We start from the raw sequence: 12,763 nt of genomic DNA on the forward strand, positions 1-12,763 counted from the left end.
TGGCGGGTGCCACAGCAGCAAACTGGTCCAGGAGTTGGCCTGCTGCTGCCCACCAATCCCTGGCCCCTCAGCCTGGGCCTTCAGCTGGAGCAGCCTAGCCTGATGTGCCTGGGCTGAGCAGCAGCTCACGGCAGGCTTCCTGGCTGCCCCTCGGCCTAGCCTCACCAGGTTGCCCCCGTGCCACACTTACCTTAGCCAGAGGAGGAGGGTGATGGCGGTCTCAGGCATCCTGGCAATGCCAGGCATGGTAGGGCCGGGCCGTGAGTCACCCCTTGGCCCGGGCCTTCAGCTGGGGGGGGGGGGTGCGGCAGGGACGCGGCAGGAGGGGGTGCGAACTGGTTACTGAATTTCTAGAATCCCACCACTGGCCATACAGCTCAGAAACCCCAATACTACTGCTCCTTTTCTGGTGTTCCCAGTGGCTAGCTTCATGTGTGCAGAAGAATGAGATCCCTGGGCCTAGTTCTGGTTTACTTGCACAAGAGATATTTTGCACAGGAGCAATTTTCACAGGAGCATCTTGCAAAACAACAAGGAGAGCAAACAAAGGCACAGGTGAAGGAGGAGTCAGCCTCCTGACCTCCTGGAATTACAACTGATCTCCAAACGACAGAGATCAATTCCTTGGGAGAAAAAATGGGTGCTCTGGAGGATGGCTCCAGGGCATTATAACCCACCGGGGCCTCTCCCCTAGCCTTGCCCTTCTCAAGCTAAACCTACAAATCTCCAGGAATTTTCCAACAGGGATCTGGCATCCCACATAGATATGATCTGGTTCTCTAGAGGAAAGAAAGTGAAGCAGCCCCCCTCCCCCTCTCCAAGCATCCAGACTTTTCCTCCAACACAATCTTACTCCTACCTTCCATTGCCCTTGTTGAAGTGACTTGAAGCTCACCTGTGTATTGCGCAGAACATTAGAACGAAGCGAGAGGGAAGGATTGTGTGTTGTTGGGGTGCTGACTGAACTTTTTTTGTAGCAGACTCTAATGTTTTATAGCTAAAAAAAGCAACAACTCTGCCACCTCCATTAAGCCATTACTTGGCATACATGTGAATATGCAGGGCAAAATGTTTGCAAACAAGCGTTAATTCTTACCATATTAAGGGCTCCCATTTCCAGCTGGAAAAAACAAATGCCTTTTAATCAGTTCTTATTTGGTGACAGTTGGATCACACATTGCTTGAGCATGTTTTAATGTGTTGTTTTGAAATGGCCTGCTAATGTCTGTAAAGGAGTCAAGAATTAAACAGCATCATGTTACACACAAACCTGTTTTATGATTTCTCCTCCGTCATGCAAAGCTGTACCCATTTGACTTTATACCAACCAAACCTACCTCACAGGGCAACGGATAAGGACAACACGAGAAAAGGAGGACCATATATGCTGCATTAAGTTCCTCAGAAAAAGGGAGGGATATAAATATACTAGGCAGATGGCTGATAGAAAGAGGGAACATGAAGTAGTGACTGACTGAGAGAGACTAAATAAAAACAAAAAGATGGGCTACAGTCACAAGGGCCAGGTCACATATTCCTGACCTTTCAACATTTGATGACTGATAGTTGGTTGTGTGAACAAGAATGTGTGAAAAAGACTGTCTTTACAATTATATGAAAACTCTGTGGATTATCACTGGTGACTAATTCACATGTGCATTTTTGCAGTCAACAGCTGTACAGCATTTCCCTGTAAATTGTGCTGAAGGGAGTCAGTTTGGTACAATGTTTAGAAAGCAGACTCTAATCTGGAGAACTAGGTTTGAATCCCCACTCCTACACATGAAGCCTGCTGGGTGACCTTGGGCTTGTCACAGTTCCCTCAGAACTCTCTCAGTCACACCAACATCATAAGGTGTTTACCGGCATTATAAGGGAGAAGGGAAGGCACTTTGTAAGCCAGCTGGTTGTTGTGGGTTTTCCGGGCTGTGTGGCAGTGGCTGGTTGATCTTGTTCCTGACATTTCACCTGCATCTGTGGCTGGCATCTTCAGAGGTGTATCACAGAGAGGAGTGTGTTACTATGTCCAATGAGAATGGAATGTTTGGTGTGGCATATATTGTCCATGTCCCAGGGTGGGGAACCAATCAGTAAGTGTTTTGGGTGGAACTTGCTATGCAAAGGTGTGATTGTCTGCATTGTATTGCAGATGGAGTTTTCAGTCCATTTACACTGGTATTTGCATTTGCATTCCTTGCAGTAGCAACAGTGAATGCAAATCTTGGGACTGGGTGGAGTTCATTGTCCATGAACTTAGCATGTCCTGGGTCTTTGATTCTGGTGTTTTTAAGTACTGATAGCCAAGTTTTGTTAATTCTCTTCCTTCTTGTCAAAGTTGTCTTGGTGTTTGTGAATTTCAATAGCTTCCCTGTGTAGTCTGACATAGTGACGTTCTGAGTTGTCCAGAATTTCAGTGTTTTTTAATAAAATGTTGTGTCCAGTTTTGTTTAGAGCATGTTCTGCTACTGCAGATTTTTGGGGATGGTTATACCAACAGTGTATAAGTTGTGGGTTTTCTGGGTGCTCTTTTGAGGGCGTGTTTCTCAAAATGTTCCATGTAAAAGTTAGCTATCGCCGGGCTGAGGAGGCTTCCCATGGCTACCCCATCTGTCTTTGAGACTCCACTTTGAGACTCCTTACAGTGGAGAAAAAGTGAGGTATAAAAACCAATTCTTTGTCTTCTTCTCAAGTGGAATAAGGTTTTGTAAAGATATCCCATAAAACCACTTTGGGTCTCATATAGGAGGAAGACAATCAAGATATTTTGTAAATAAATGTATAAATAAAATATAAACAAAGACCATTTTCCACCATTGGAAAACATGTCAGGGAAAAAACATAGCAGAAAGGAGTTGTTAGATCTATCTTAGAAATGGGAGTATTGAACCCCAACCCTTTCTTCCAAGGCTTGCTGTCTGTGCCCCTACCTTCAGATGTGAGTCATGTGCATGGGCAAGAGAGGGCTTGAGCCCCAGGATCTCCTTGAATGGGGGTGCAGGCATTGCCCCCAACCCCACCCAGAATGCAATGCCCCAGACTTATGGCAACCCCATGAAGTTTTGAAGGCAGAAGACATTCGGATATGGTTTATCATTGCCTGCCTCTACATCACATGTGGACATCCTTGGTGTCCCCCGTCCAACCAGGGCAACCCTGCTTAGCTTCTGAGATCTGAGGAGATATGGGTTATCCTTCGTTATCCAGACAGGACATTTCCAATGGTAATGCCTCTCCTTTATGAATGCTTTCCCATTGAGATCAAGCTGCCACATTGGCTTTTAGGCACCAGGCCAAAATATTTGTTTGACTTAGACTTTTAAATAAGGATTTTATCTTTTTTTAAAAAAAAATGTTTTATAGTTTGCTTCTTGTCCCCTCCCCTTCTCCTCCTTCCACTAGGGTGGGTGGACCATGTCCAGATGCCGGGCCCCCTCTGTCTCCTCCCTTGTATGCCACCCCTCCTTTCCTCCCCTCCCTCCCCTTCCCTTGCATGCCAGGCCCCCTCCCCCTCTCTCCCTCCCTCCCCTCCCTTGCATGCCATCCCCCCTCCCCCCTCCCTCCCCCTCCCTTGCATGCCATCCCTCACTCACTCACTCCCCCTCCCCTTGCATGCCACCCCTTACTGCCACCCCTCCCTCCCCTCCCTCCCTCCCCTTCCCTTGCATGCCACCCCTCCCCCTCCCTCTCCTCCACTAGGGTGGGTGGGCCATGTCCAGATGCCGGGCCCCCTCCCCTCCCTTCCCTTGGTCACCAGAAATATAATTGGAGGCATATGTTTTGGGACACTCAATTATATCTTTAGGTTGTTTTTATGCCCTTGGTACATCTTTATTGGCTTGTTTTGTTTCTTGTAAGCTGACTCAAGTGGGTCTGTGGAGAGACAACATATATGTGCCCTAAATAAACAAATCAAGTATGTCCAGGTTGATCAAGCTAGATTTTTGTACTTGAGCCATGGAGATAAACACGTTCTAGCCACGTCTCTTCCCATCAGTATATGTCTGTGAAAGTTAATACTTGTCAGAAGGGGATTCTTCTGTAGAAGTCTGATGGGAAGACCAGATGGCACTATTAAGATCAGTGAGAATTTCACTGTGGACTTCGCAAAATGTAGGCTGTTGAGCCGAGGTGCTAAACTGTTGCATAACCTTTGCTTTTTTATATTCTCACTATTAAATAAGTGCAATTGAACCAAGTAGCACACTTTCACAATCTGCACTCGTTTGATGTAACTGCGCAGCAGAATAAAACAAATGTTTGTGGGAGACCGCTGTGCACCTTGACAATTTTTCATCACGTAGGGTGAAATGAGATAAATTAAGCAGTTACTGAGACTTAAACCCAGGAGGTTTTGACTGTCTGCAGGAGGCAAGTAAAAATGCAGAAGATTTATGAGCAAATAACTCTTATAAATACAGGTGTAATGCATTGGAGACTGGCTGTATGATGTGGTTTTTAATCATACAACCCTCTCACTTGGTTTCTTCCTGCAATGCAACAGAAGATTTTCCCTGTCTGATCATCACTCACATCAAAATCAATTCTGACAAATCCACAGTGGGTCTCCATTTTGAAGTTTATGAAAAGGAATTGGAAATCGTCACAGCTTAAAAGGTGTATCCTAATGAATGATATCAGAAGAATTTCAAAGATATTTTCAGTTGACTTTATTTCTGTACGATAGCTTTTGTAAATCAGCAGTGCCCGGGAAAATACTCTTCTATCTGGCACCAATTTGCTATTGTAAAGTATGTTACCAATTTATGGCAGCTGTTTACCAAGATTGATTTTTTTAATGACAGGCAAAGAGGTGGTAATAGGTTTCTTTTATGTTCTCCTTTTGCAAAGAGGCTTCAGCGCTGCCTAATATTTTGCGTGAACTATTCAGATCACTGGCTATAATATGGCAAAAGATTCGGTTCAAAAGTACTTAAAACTCCCATTCATGAATTTATAGGTCAGATCAAGTACACTTTCTTAAGCAAATGTCACCCATGGGAATTGATGCTCCTCTGTGAAGAAGGCAAGTTATTCAGTACAGGCTTGTGTGTGGTAGCTCGCCAGTTCAAAACATAATACAGTGCTATTCATAGGTTTTTAAAAAATATTTTAAGCATTCACGTTGTGCACACGAACATGAGTGAGACAGCAGCAAGATCTTCCTCAGCCTATAGGCATTCACTGGAATAAATGCACATATCCTTTGTCCATACAGTTGCATATACAGACATCTTTCTCTGGATGAATTGGTACCACATGGAAAGCATAGCTGAATGTTTGTAATCTGTATGACCATGTGATGGACTACAAGGAAATATGATTTTTTTCCCCCAGTGCAGCTTTGTCTAAACTTGCTGTTTACACCCAGAGTGAGGCAGAAAGGCCTAAGAGCAGGGAGGACAACTGATTGGCTGTGACATCCAGCACTCTGATTGACCTAATAGCTAGATCAGGGGTCAGCAACCGTTAACACCTAAAGAGCCATTTGGACCCCTTTTCCATGGAAAAGAAAACACTTGGAGCCACAGATACTTTTTGACATCTAAAATGAAGATAACACTGTATATATTCTCATGCAGGGAGAAGTTCCTTTCTTTGGGGCCCATTTTTACCCATCAAAGCAAAATCCTATTGTTTTTGTACATGATTCAAATGGCCAGCAATAGATCCCCTATTTCACACATTTCTCTTTTCTTGTGTTGAAAGACACTGATTATGCCCCCCCCCCAAAAAAAGAACCCTCTCAAATTCCACTTGGATGGTGGATCAAAATTGATGCCTTTAATGGGGTTGTCAACTTTCGGGGGGGCTGAACTCCCCCCCCCGTGAGAAAATGTCTGCCATGGAGGGTGGACTTGACAGCCATATTCCTCACTGAGCATGGCCCCCACCCTGGTCCCAAAAGCCACAGCTTCTGAGAATCGATCCCCAAATGTCCTGGGATTTGCCCGCCGGGAGTTGGCAACCCACGACAACCATGGCTGATCATGGCTGATCCCGGCCATCCTCCCTTCCACCATCTACAAGCTTACCCTCCACTGGCTTACTCTGAAGTAAACCTTCCAAGATCCACATGCAAGGCTTTCTCCATGCACTCCTGCACTCCTTGGCATTGCAGAAGCAAACATTCCCCACCCACCCCTGCCTCCCCATCAAATAGCCCCGACAGGTGCAACCTTGCAGGGCTGCAGGGAATAACTCCTTTAAAACCTGACATCGAATTTCTCACCTGAAGTCAGCCAGGCTGCCATCTGCTAGGAAAGCCCCTGGATCTCAGTGGGGCTGCTGGGGGGGGGGGGTGTCTGCAACCCAAGATGGTGCTTCTGGGGTCCCCCATGTGGTCCTGCCCCCCAAGAAGGACCCGGGGGAGGGGGAAATGAGGCCACCCAAAGCAGGGTCGATCCCTGACCCTCATTCAAGGGGGGGGGGCGGACTGAGGTGAGGATTATGCTGAAAATCTGCACTCCTGCAACTCCCTCCCATTTCCCACCATTCGCTGCTCACCTGTTCAAGAGGATCCACCAGCGGTGATCCACCCCCACCCTGCGCCGTCATCACTGGATCAGCCAACCAGGCAGATGGGACAGGGAAGCCGGAAGTGGCTTGGGATAGCTTTGGGCTGTGCCTCTCTAGGAATGGGGACTCTTTCCCATTAACCCTTAGGCCGACTCTCCGAAGGAGGCTGAGAGGACCCAAACCACACGGAGCCGCAGTGCAAGGACGAAAGAGCCGCATGTGGTTCCAGAGCCGCAGGTTGCAGACCCCTGAGCTAGATGATGCAGAGGGGAAGGAGGTTAACTCCCTGTCAGAACATTTTGAAGGGCTTTTGATCTTCAGTATTCCTGCTGTTAATGGTTGTCTGCTTCAACCATGCATGAAAAACTAAACATTCTTACATGTTGCCTACTATCTGCCCTTTCTAACTGGAGATGCTGAGAACTGGACCTTGGGCCTTCTCCAAGCAAAGCAGATGCTGTACCACTAAACCACAGTCCTCCCAACCTGAAGATGGGCGAGGGGTTTGCAACAAACTATGTAATTTAAAGCAGCTTAATTTAATATACAACTGAATGGTATATGGATAATTTGATTTGGACAAACGTGCAGATTCTAATAAGAAATTGCTCACCTACCTAAATTTTATAATACCAATAAACTGGCCAGCTAAGTCTCAGACCTTGCAACAGTTTAGCTGCGTTGGCATAATTATTAGTATAATCAATGTGTAATGGGCTGGAAAGTTCTTTGTAATCTTTAAATAAGGTGCCATTTATGAGTTGTCATCTTTAAAGTGCAGTGGTGGAATAGGCCTAATATAGATGAATATGCAATTAGTCAATTTAAAGTACATTTTATGCCAAGATTCATTCAGACCATTTTGCTGGGATACTGATCTTTCTAAAGTCCGGCTAGTGTGGAATTTTGAAAATCAGCTTGGACACAGTTTATTCTCCAAATTAGCCTGATTCCAAGTGTGTGTGTGTGTATGTGTGCGTTATGTGTGTGCATGCACAAGTGGTTTCGTTTTACCACACAATTAAAGGAGGTTTGTGCAAATTCAAGTTTGGCTGTTTTCTCCTCTCTGTTTTCTTCCTTTAAAGTTTCAAAAGTTGCAGTTTGGCCTCCAAACTGTTACATGAATTGATTGGGGAAGCATCGGCTACCATGTACAAACCTGTGAACTGAAGCTAGGAGCTTGCCAGATGGTTCTTTGCAGGACTATCTGTAGTCACAAAATTTGGAATTCAGAGACATTCCCTTTCATGTAATAGTGTAAAGGAAAACATTTCCAGATAGCTGGCGGAAAACTGAATTGTTTCTCTTTTATTCCCCCTCCCCACACCTTTATTTTATTTATTTATTTATTTATTTCTCAGTCTTATAGACCGCCCAACCCCCGAAGGGCTCTGAAGCTAGTTATTAAAGGGGTTTTCCCCCTTTTCATTGGGCAAGAATGCAAAGATTCATGGAGGATGCAAAATCCTATTTTCTCCTCATTCCTTTATGGCAGCTCCAAGTCTGTTCTTACCCCTGGCTCAGGCCTCCCCTTTCCTTCCTGCTAACTTGTCTCCTCCCCCCCGCAGTTCACTCTGGCTTCCATCCTCCCTATCAGCTGGCTCCACTTTGCTATCCTCACCAGGTCTGGCTTGTTTCTCGCCTTGGCCTTGAACTGGCTTGGCTTTCACTTCTTAATTCTTCCTGCTCCCATTTTCCTCCTCCCTCTACCTCAGCGATGGTGAACCTTTTCGAGACCAAGTGCCCAAATTGCAACCCAAAACCCACTTATTTATCACAAAATGCCAACACGGCCATTTAACCTGAATACTGAGGTTTTAGTTTAGAAAAAACTACTGGCTCTGAGGTGTGCGTTACTCAGGAGTAAGCTTGGTGGTAGTCGATGGCTTTGCTTTGAAACAACCGTGCAACTATTCCAATGGATAAATTACGACCCTAGGAGGGTTTACTCAGAAGCAAGCCCCATTGCCAGCAACTGAGCTTACTCCCAGGTAAAGGATTGCACTTTAGTTCTTCGCATGAAAATCAGTGGGGTTTAACAGCGCTTGACAGGGTTACCTACACTGCTTCCCCAAAGCTAGATCTTAGGTTTAATGCTAATAATTAAGTCCAGCGGCTCAGGTCAGCCTAGATGTGTGTGTGGGGGGCACTCTGTTCGCGCGTGCCCACAGAGAAGGCTCTGAATGCCACCTCTGGCACCCGTGCCATAGATTCACCACCCCTGCTCTACCTCCTACACCTGTGCATATGCGGATGTCATTATTAGCAGTTAGGGAATTACCTTAAAATTTGTTTTTTTTAAAAAATAGATGAGGGGAAAGGCTTAGGATTTGCACAGTTTTCACTTATTATTATTATTATTATTATTATTATTATTATTATTATTATTATTATTATTATTATTATTATTATTTAGGTTTATAGACCGCCCTCCCCCGAAGGGCTCAGGGTGGTGAATAGCTCTGAATAGTCCAATTCTGAGGGTATTCTTATCCACACAGGTACTAAATAAAATAAAAAAAATTCTGCAGCTGCTGAAACCTAAAACTAAAAAGATAATTATTCTGATAAGTTATAGGACAGATAGTAAATATAATTATGGTTGATTCAATAGCAGATCAAATGGAAGTGTTCCACTCCTTTCTATACTTGTGCTCCATTTTTTTCAAAATACTCCCTACCCTGCATTTATGTAAACACACACACACACACAGGAATAGGATGGCTAGTTTACACCCATGAGGTTTATTCTATTTATTATTACGTATACTATTCATGCCTCCCAGGTACTTCCTAGAACTGCTTAATGCTCCTCCTTGCCTACTTTGGAAGAAAAAAATCTATTTGCCTAAAAAGTTGGAGATTTTTTCTGTCTGCCCAAAATTTGGTAGATTTGGCAGGGAGAACATACTGGATGCAGGATGCAATTGCTGAGTTTCACCTTAGTTCAGTGCGGGTGTGGAAAGGATATACTTCCCACCCAAATCAGTGGAAACAAAAAAGTTATAAAAACAATATATATTAAAGAAAACTTAAAATAAAACAAAATGCAAATTTATTAATTTTATTATAATTTATTAATTTTATTATATGCATATCCGTGGCCATAGCAAAGTACTTATGAACAGACATTTTGTTGTTGTTTCACACAATGTTAGTTCCAGCCTGACATGTAGGTCATCATCAAATGATGAATATATGTGTAAGAAACAGTCTTGGATGTTTAAGGAAGATTAAACTAGACCTAGCATAGCTGCTGTTTAAAATATGCAGAGAAGAAGAATCAGACATTCATGAAGTCACATATTTGAATTGACAAAAAGTGATTGTGCTTTATAATGGTTACGTTGCCAATCAATGATTCACAGGGAAAGAAATTCAAGGTGGTTTAATTTCCATTTCTTTGCTGGTTCATTCACAGGTCACAGCATGGCTCTAGGGAACTTTGTAGTCTACTCTGCTCTGCATGAATGAAAGCTATAAGAATATAAAAACTCTCCAGCTGGAAAAAAAATCAATCTCGTCTAGGATTCTTTTTCTAGCACTTGTCTAATCCTTCTTGAGAACCATCTCAGCCAATGGCCATCATCACATTTATTTATTTATTTTATATGCTTTACTTACTCAATTTGTAGCTGAGGCTGCCACCTCCATGTTGGGAAATCCCTAAATATTTGGGATGAGGATGGAGCCCGAGGACAGCAGAGTTTGGGATACAAGGCCATAAAGTTAACTTTCCAGAGCAGCCATTTTCTGATCTCCATTACCTGGAGATTAGTTACAATAGCAGGAGATCTTCAGCCATTACTTGTAGCCCACCTTTCTCGCAGAAGAGCTAGATCGAAGTCCAGTACCACCTTAAAGGTCAGTGAGATCTCCAGAGTATAAGCATTCAAGACTCCAAACTTCAGTTTCAGCAGAGCTTTATGTCTTGAAAACCTATTACATGGAAATATTGTTGGTCTTGAAAATGCTATAGGCAGTGGTGGGATTCAAACAATTTAACAACTGGTTGTTGACAAGCAGCATTTTAACAACCGGTTCTGCAGAAGTGGTGTGAACCAGCTGATCCCACCACTGGCTTACAGCTCTCAATTCTAGCTCTTCTACGCAGACCAACAAGGCTATCCACCTGAAACTTTCTTGCAGACAACTGATGTCTCCAGTTGTAGTCATCTCATAACATTAGTAAGATATGTCAATGATAGTGCTGTGGCGTAGGAGGTTAAGAGCTCGTGTATCTAATCTGGAGGAACCGGGTTTGATTCCCAGCTCTGCCGCCTGAGCTGTGGAGGCTTATCTGGGGAATTCAGATTAGCCTGTACACTCCCACACATGCCAGCTGGGTGACCTAGGCTAGTCACAGCTTCTCAGAGCTCTCTCGGCCCCACCTACCTCAGGGTGTTTGTTGTGAGGTGTTCAGAGCTCTCTCGGCCCCACCTACCTCAGGGTGTTTGTTGTGAGGGGGGAAGGGCAAGGAGATTGTAAGCCCCTTTGAGTCTCCTGCAGGAGAGAAAGGAGGGATATAAATCCAAACTCTTCTTCTTCTTGTAAAGATCTGAATACAAGCACAACTGCAAAGGATGTGATGCAGCTGGTGAAAGATTTCTTTGCCAAACATGATCTAGATATCAAAGTCATTGGTTCTGTGTGCACTGATGGGGCACCTGCAATGCTTGGAAATAAATCTGGCACTGATGAAAAAGGAGATTCCAGACTTGCAAGTTACCCATGTTTCCTGCATCGGCAGGCTTTGGCATCAAAAACATTGCCTCTGAATTTAAAGAAAGTCCTTGATACCTTTCTGAATATCATCAACTGGATCAGGGGACATGCTTCGAACCATTCTATCTTCAAATCGTTTTGTAAGGATCTGGAAAGTGAGTATTCAGTTTTGCTTTTCCACACAGAAGCCCATTGGTTGTCATGAGGATCCTCTTCTTTGACCTGCAGGAATAAATCAAAGTTTTTCTGGAGGAGCATGAATGTGATTGGTTGGGGCACTGGAATCACAGGAATTCACCCAAATGCTGGCTTACTTAGGTGACATTTTCACTCATATGAATGACCTGAATGTTTCTCATCAAGGATATGGAATGAACATATTGAAGGCCTGTAAAAAGTTGAATGCCTTCAAAATAAAAAGTTATCCCTTTGGTGTTGAAGGATGGAAGAGGCAGTCTCTCAAATTTTCCTTTGCTAGAAGTGATGGCTGTTGGATCCATAACTTCTACTGTGCATGAAGAAATCATGGCTCATTTTGGAAATGCTGTCAGAATTATTTGATGGATACTTTCAGAAGAATGGATCATGAATCCATGTTTCTACAATTTGGAGAAAATGTCAGATGATGAAAAGCTGAAGGAAGATCTTATTGATTTGCAGACAAATTGTGCTCTTGAAATGCAATTGGAAAGCAAGACTTTGAAGCAGTTTTGGTGTGCAGGACAAGGTATGTTCCCAAAACTTGGTAAGAAAGCATTCAGCATCCTCATTCTATTTACAGCAACATACTTGTGTGACTCTGGATGCAGGTCTCTTTTGTCAATCAAGACAGAAACGAGGAATTGCCTGAATCCACAGGCAGACCTGTGAATTTCAGTCAGCAAGAACGTTCCATGTTTTGACAAAATCATGAATGAGAAGCAGGAGCAATGAAGTAATTGAATTTTATGTTCACAATTAGGATTTGTGAAGGGAAAGAACATTCAACACATTTGGCTTAGAATTGTCCAGTCAGTGAAAACCGGTACACACTGTTTCTGCCACTTCATATAAAATGGCTCTCACAACATTCTGGCAACCATTTATCAATTCAGAAGGTAGCCTTAGAGACTCACAAAATCTGATGAAGAAAGTTTTTGGCTGTTCAAAAGCTCATACCCAAAAAAACTTGTGGACCATTTATATTGTTCCTTGTTATGCAACTATTTAGTATTCTGCAGCAAAAACAGACAAGGCCTAAGTGATACGAAGGACAAGACAGATAAAAAAGATCTTCTTGTTTAGATGAAATTTAGGCATTAACTTGACAACCAAGCCTTGCCCATTTTCAACTATTAGACAACAATTCAATTTGGACCATGTACCTCTATATCAAGTGCTTCCCCAATATTGAATATCTGCACCTCTTGATTGAGCAAATGCAAACTGGTTTTGACAGCAAAGGAGACACTGATTTAGCAACACTGGCAGAACACATAACTCTTAAGCTGTTTAGGAAATACACGGCCACAGTGTGTGATCC

This window comes from Sphaerodactylus townsendi, linkage group LG04 (genome assembly GCF_021028975.2).
Source record: "Sphaerodactylus townsendi isolate TG3544 linkage group LG04, MPM_Stown_v2.3, whole genome shotgun sequence".
Lineage (NCBI taxonomy): Eukaryota > Metazoa > Chordata > Lepidosauria > Squamata > Sphaerodactylidae > Sphaerodactylus > Sphaerodactylus townsendi.